General features: G+C 34.4%; 1 protein-coding gene and 1 long non-coding RNA gene across 2 annotated transcripts in view; one reads left to right on the top strand and one right to left on the bottom strand.

The window, feature by feature from the left end:
• LOC125617513 overlaps positions 1-139 on the bottom strand; it is a 357-nt gene extending 218 nt beyond the window's left edge. The window contains exon 1 of the long non-coding RNA XR_007348560.1: positions 5-139. This is a non-coding gene — a long non-coding RNA (uncharacterized LOC125617513). The remainder of the gene's footprint in view (positions 1-4) is intronic.
• Lemd3 (LEM domain containing 3) overlaps positions 1-7024 on the top strand; it is a 68636-nt gene that overhangs the window by 9323 nt on the left and 52289 nt on the right. The gene's annotated exons all lie outside the window — the stretch shown is intronic.

The raw sequence follows: 7024 nt of genomic DNA, 5'->3' as shown, positions 1-7024 counted from the left end.
CCACTTTTTTTTTTTTTTGGTCTGGGTAACTGATTTATTGTTCTGCTTTCCTACAGTTTTTTGCTTAAAATGTTTTTGCAAGATGATTTCTGGATTCTTTACAGCTGTGTTGATATCGAGTGGCAAGCCAAAGTTTAGAAACAAGGCTTGGGTACAAAACTATGTAAGAGTTTAATTCAGCTGTTCTAAAGTAACGGGGTCCTAAGTGTGCACGAACAATTGTTCTCTTGCCCTGAATGTGATGTGAATGGAAAAAAATCTTTTAGGAGTAAGTAGATATTTTAGTACATAGCAGAAAATTAATTTTTGTTTTGCAGTTAGGAAGCCCACATAAATATATGGATTTGCTGGCGGTGGTTAATTCCTGAAAGCACTTTGTACTTGCAGAGGAAGCTTTTTCCCTGCAGGAATTCAGGTATAATTTTCAAAAGTTATATATGGAGATTACAGCTGAAGTTAATTAGGAGTGGAGATATTTAAACATATCTATTTCTCCTAGCCTCTGGGCTGTGGCTTAGAACCTTGGTCATGGTCAACCTTATTAATGATTTCCTCTAATGATATCTCCCGTGGGATTTCAAATGCTTTCTTATTTGATTTAATTTGCCTGAAGAAACATTTCTTGTTTCTTCTATTCACTGACTCAGATTTTTATTGAGTATCATAAGTGTGCCAAGTAATACCTGAAAATAAGTATATACTTTTTAGAACCATATGAATGATACTCTTCTCTCAGACATATTGTCCCTCTGCCTCCACTTCGTGGCAGGGTTTTTTTTTTTTTTTTTTTTTCCCTAAACATTTATTGAAAACTTTCTATGTATGAGCGTTTTCATTTTCCTGAGGGTAACTAATAATATCCCCGTGAGAAAACTGAAACTTAAGAGGTTTGTCCAAGACCTCATAGCTAAGTGTTAAACAGCTGAGTGTTATGCAGCATTTGAATCCACCATCTCACTTGAGAGGCTACTGTCTTTATCTACTGGCTATGGTAGTTATTTAGGCTTTATCTTATTATCAGCTACTGTTTGGCCAAGTAAGTTATTCAGTCTCTGGGTTGATATCTGTCAAATGAGAGCATAGTAAAAGTAACTTTACAGTTTACAGCCAGTGGTTTTTTTTTGTAGGGAACTAATGTGATGTCTGTAGAAATGATTTTGGGAAATTTGAAATGATATAAACTATATTTTAATATGATTGAGTTAGGATTTTCTAGCTGTAGTAACGTAATTTAAGTAATACATGTTCAACACTGTGACTTAATAAGTAATAAGAGAGTTGGTTAAATTTATAGTCCTTATTAGTATTTTTAAACCTTTCTCTCTAAGAGTTTTTGGGCTGGGGCTGTAGCTCAGTGGTAGAGTGCTTGCCTAGTAAGTGTAAAGCACTGGGTTTGACCCTTAGCACCACATAAAAATAAACAAAGCATGCTGTCCATCTATAACTACAAAAAAAAAAAAAAAGAGTCATTGTTTCACATTGATTAGTGTCTTATTTCTAGAATTGAAAAAAATGTTTTTTTTCTAACTATATTAATATAATAGGTGATGAAACAAAACTTGAAACTAGACTTTAACCTGACTGACCATCCTAAGATAAATTTGCTGGTAGGAAAGTTGGAGATGATAGATCTTTAATTCATAACATAGCACTGAATTTGAGGCAGAAAAACATTTCTTTAGAAAGTGTAAGCTACTGTTAGTGTTATCTATGGAGCAGACAGTGCATATAGTTGGTAGAGAAGGATGGCTTGTCACATGCTGTTCTTCAGCTAATTTGTAAGATAGCATAAGTACTATTATCAAAGTGGGAAGATGAGGTGTGTCTCTATGAATAGGCAATAGATTAAATGAGAGTAGGAGGTATGAAATAAAATGTATTTTAAAAATATGATATTAAAATCATACTACTTAAATGGAAGGAATTTAAAATGTATTAGGATCTTCAGTCTTCTAGATAATTCATATGAAGCACATAATGAAATTTTCACCCAATTTTGCATTTGAAACTTTAGCAATGATGTGATTTGTTTAGAGCAGAACTGTTCAATAGATATATAAATATAGTATAAGTCACACCTGTGATTTTAATTTTTCTAGTAGTCACATTAAAACAAAAAGATGATATCAGTATTAATAATATATTTAATCCACTATAATTCAAATAGCATTTGACATAAACCAATATAAAATTTGTTGATGAGCCATGCACGGTGGTGCCTGCCTGTAATCCCAGCAGCTTAGGAGGCTGAGGCAGGAGGATTGCAAGTTCAAAGCCAGCCTCTACAATTTAGCAGTGCTAAGCAACTCGGTGAGACCCTGTCTCTAAATAAAATACAAAATAAGACTGGGGATGTGGCTCACTGGCCAAATGCCCCTGCGTTCAATCTCTGGCACCTGCTGCTGCCCTCTAAAGAAGCTGATGAAACATGTTCTTTTGTACTAAGGCATCAGAATCCAGTGTGTATTTTATACTTAACAGTGTAACTCAGTTTAGACTGTCATGTTTTAAGTGTTCAGTTGTGGCTTGGTTAGTGGCTTCCCTGTTGAACAGTGTGTATCTAGATTCCCTCAGTTAAGGACTTACATTGTTGGTTTTAGTGAGTTCTAATGATTATTAATTTTTAAATGATTACAATGTGGTATGCATGATGTTTTCTACATTTTTTCCATTTAATCTTTCTAATACTAGACATTTTGTTATAATTTTATAGGTACATATAATGAGGTATAGAGTTATTAATTTGTTAAAAAGGCATTCTGTAGCAGAGCAGGATTTACAGTTAGATCTAATCCTAAAACCCTTGTCTTTGTACCCTAAGGGCAACCAAATTCCTGCTCATACATTTTCATAAATATTCAGTTACATAATTATAAACTAAATTGTAGACATCCACCTCAAAAGAAGAATAATTATATACAAATTTATATCCATTTAAATATTTTCATGTATATTTTACATATATATTCATATTTGTATTCCTATATATGATTAAAAATATTCAATCCCTAAACTAATCCTATTTTACTACATTAGTCCTACACCTACTAATATGCCTCAGAGAAACCTCTATACATATAAATCATAACATTTAACATGAATGTACCTATGTATTTGGGGATATAAGTTTATAAATTCACATAAAAACCCATAGATATTTTTCTTTTTTCTTTTTTTTTAAGAGAGTGAGAGAGAGAATTTTTTTAATGTTTATTTTTTAGTTTTCGGCTGACACAACATCTTTGTATGTGGTGCTGAGGATCGAACCCGGGCCGAACGCATGCCAGGCGAGCGCGCTACCGCTTGAGCCACATCCCCAGCCCAGATATTTTTCATATATATGCTCATTTCCATAGACATAACCCAGATTTCACACGTAATATAACAATATTGCTTACCTTAAAAATATCCATAGATACAAGTATATATATATTATATATATATATATTTGATATATTACCTCTATATTCATATTTATATTCATATATATTGATATATATGTTACAAAGGTAACCCGTCTTCTCAACCAAAGCTGTAACTCAGAACTAAACCTAACCCTACCCATAGTTGTGAGGCTTTTTAACAAAAATTATAAATATTACTGAATATCCATATATATTTTCATATATGTATTCTGTATTTGTTTATATACCTTTACATATATGTATGTAACCTAACGACAACCCAAATCCTACCCATAAATTCTCATATATATTCAGTTACAAAATCATATCCTATATTTTTCCAAAAATTTAAACATCCATCTCAAAAGAAAAATAACTATATACAAACCCATATCTATTTAAATATTTGTGTATATTTTTACATATATATTCACATTTGTATTTATATATATGGATAACAGTGTTCAAACCCAGTATTATTGTGTTGTGGTCTATTTGATTTTTGAAGTTGAGAAGGGTTTGTTTGATGTATGTAGATGCTCCATTGTTTGGGGCATAAATATTTATGTTTTGTTGATGTATAATTCCCTTAAGCAGTATGAAATCTCCTTTGTCCCCCTTCTGATTAACTTTGGCTTGAAGTCCACTTTATCTGACATGAGGATAGAAACCCCTTTTTGTTTACATGATCCATGTGAGTGATGTTTTCTTTCCACCCTTTCACTTTCAGTCTTTGGATGTCTTTGCCCAGGAGATGAGTCTTTTGTAGACAGAATATTGTTGGGCCTTGTTTTTTAATCCAACTGCCAATCATTATCTTTTGATGAGGTTAGACCATTAATATTCAATGTTATTGAGATATGATTGTGTTCCTGGTCATTTTGTTCATTTCTAGTTTTTAATTTGAATTAGTTTCTTTTTTTTTTTTTTTTTAAGAGAGAGAGAATTTTTAATATTTATTTTTTAGTTATTGGCGGACATTACATCTTTGTATGTGGTGCTGAGGATCGAACCTGGGCCGCACGCATGGCAGGCGAGCGCGCTACCGCTTGAGTCATATCCCCAGCCCCGAATTAGTTTCTTTTTGATTGACTATTCCTTTTAGTATAGTTCCTCTCTTTGCTGGTTTTCACTTTTTTCATTTCATCTTCATGGAATATTTTGTTTAGAATATTCTGAAGTGCAGGCTTTCTGGTTGTGGATTTTTAAAATTTTTGTTTATCATGGAAGATATTTATTTCATCTTCAAATCTGAAGCTTAATTTTGCTGGAGATAGGATTCTTGGGTGGCATCCATTTTCTTTCAGAGCTTGATATGCGTTATTCCTCCTAGCTTTGAGGATCTGCTTTGAGCAATCAGCTATCTGAGATCCCTATTGATTTCCCTCTATATGTGATCTGATGTTTTTCTCTTGCAGCCTTTGCAATTCTATCCTTATTCTGGATGCTTGGCATTTTTATATAATGTGTCTGATTTTGTTGTAATTTTACACATTTGGGGTCCTATAAGACTCTTATATTTGGTTTTCCATTTCATTCTTTAGCTTTGGGAAATGTTCCTGATATTTCATGGAAAAAATTGTGCATTCTTTTGGTTTGTATTTCTGCGCTTTCATCTATCTTAATAAATCTTTTTTTTTTTTAAAGAGAGAGTGAGAGAGGAAGAGAAAGAGAGAGAAAGAGAGAGAGAGAATTTTTAATATTTATTTTTTAGTTATAGGTGGACACAACATCTTTGTTTTATATGTGGTGCTGAGGATCGAACCCGGGCCGCACGCATGCCAGGCGAGCGCGCTACCGCTTGAGCCACATTCCCAGCCCTATCTTAACAAATCTTAAATTTGGTCTTTTCATGTTATCCCATATTTCGTGGAAGTTCTGTTCATGGTTTATTATATTCTCTCCATGGTCAACTCTGTTCTCAATATATTTTGTCTTCATTGTCTAAGGTTCCATCTTCCAAGTGGTCTAGTCTGTTGGTGATTCTTTTCTATCGGTGATGCTTTCTATTGAATTTTTCATTTGGTTTATTGTTTCCTTCATTTCTAGATTTCTTTTTTTTCCCCCCAGAATCTATCTATCTTTATTGAAGTCATCTTTTGCTACCTGTATTTGCTCTCTTACATCATTCTTTGCAGATCAGTTTAACTGTACATTTTAAACTCCTTCTCTGACATTTCTTCCACTATGGTGTCCATGGATTCTATAGTTGGAGTATCTTGGTTTGCTTGGCAGTTTGTTCCCTTTCTTTTTCACGTTGTTTGTGTGTCTACCCATCTAACAGTATGGATCTGAGGGAGTAGAGTTTCTACCCTGTGGATTTACAGTGTCTCTGAAGGTTTCCAGTATCTCACTGTTTAGGGGGAGACAAATAACAACAATGACCAATGCAAACAAGTTACAGAATAAACCAAATAGTTTCTACTGTGATCTCTACAATGTTAATTATCACAATAAACAGAAATAATATGATCATTTATTGCCTATAATAAAAAATAGCAAGTTTGCAGAAGGGTTAACATTTTCAAATGGTGAACAGGGAGAGAATAGATGTGATATAGGATGTGATGATTATAAGAGGAGGAGAGAAGACAAGTAAAAGATTAAAGTAAGAGTGAAAGAGATTGGCTGTTAGCAGAAGGAAAGAGACAGGGAAACGGAAAAAATTATAAAGCAAAAATTTTAAAAAATTAAAAATAAAATAATACAAAACAAAACTAAAACATACATTTTTGTGAACATCTAGTTATATTACTAATGTTTTGTGAACATCTAATTATATTACTAATCTATGTAATATAACTGGCTTTAAAAATGCTAGAGATAAGAATAAAAAAATAGAAAATTGTATAAATGTGCATGTAGCTTTAAGGTCACAATTAATCAGTGAAGAAGAATTAAAAAAATAAAAATGAAAAGAAAAAAAATCTTGATGAAAATTGGAGTTCAAAATATCTCAGCTTCTCTTTTCAGCAGTTTTAGGTAGGGTCTTCTGGAGTATGATGCTCCAACCTCTGGATTGCTGGAGTGAGAGAAGTAATCCCATAGATGGGTTTGGTTAGGTGGACTCAGCCTCTTTGCTGAATGCTAATTGGTCTGGAGATTATAAATCAGCGTACCTCCGTCATCACCCAGTATTTCCTGGTCCACGCTGGAAGACTTTACTCCAGAGAGCTCCCCTAGGTTCCACTCGTGTGGTGGGGGAGCCACTTCTTTGTCCCCTACGTCATCTGCAGACTCCACCTTTCCTGGTCTTGGGTTCAGTCTCCAGACAGTTTTTCCTGCCCCTGCCATTCCGAGTTCCCAGTGTATCTCCCAGCTGGTCTGTAAGCAGTCAGATTGGGAGTGGGAAGGGTAGAGCTGGGTGGGTTTTCGTTGCTAGTTGTACCCTGTGGAAACTCCACATTTGATTTTCTTCTGTTCACTATGTTGTGCAATGTGTGTTTACTGGACCTATATTTCCGGCCAAATTCTGGTTTGCCAGGAATTGTGTCTCTCTGTTGCTGGCCCTCCCAGTGGAAGCTGCAGAATGGTTCCTTCCTTTGTCCTCCCTTGCTGCCTGGAGAAATGGCAGCTTCTCCCCCCCCAAACCCCCCCCCCTACCCCATCCACTGCATGTA

This window comes from Marmota marmota, unplaced genomic scaffold, assembly GCF_001458135.2.
Source record: "Marmota marmota marmota unplaced genomic scaffold, marMar, whole genome shotgun sequence".
In the NCBI taxonomy this organism is placed as follows: domain Eukaryota; kingdom Metazoa; phylum Chordata; class Mammalia; order Rodentia; family Sciuridae; genus Marmota; species Marmota marmota.
This window is presented reverse-complemented; position numbering and strand designations above follow the sequence as displayed.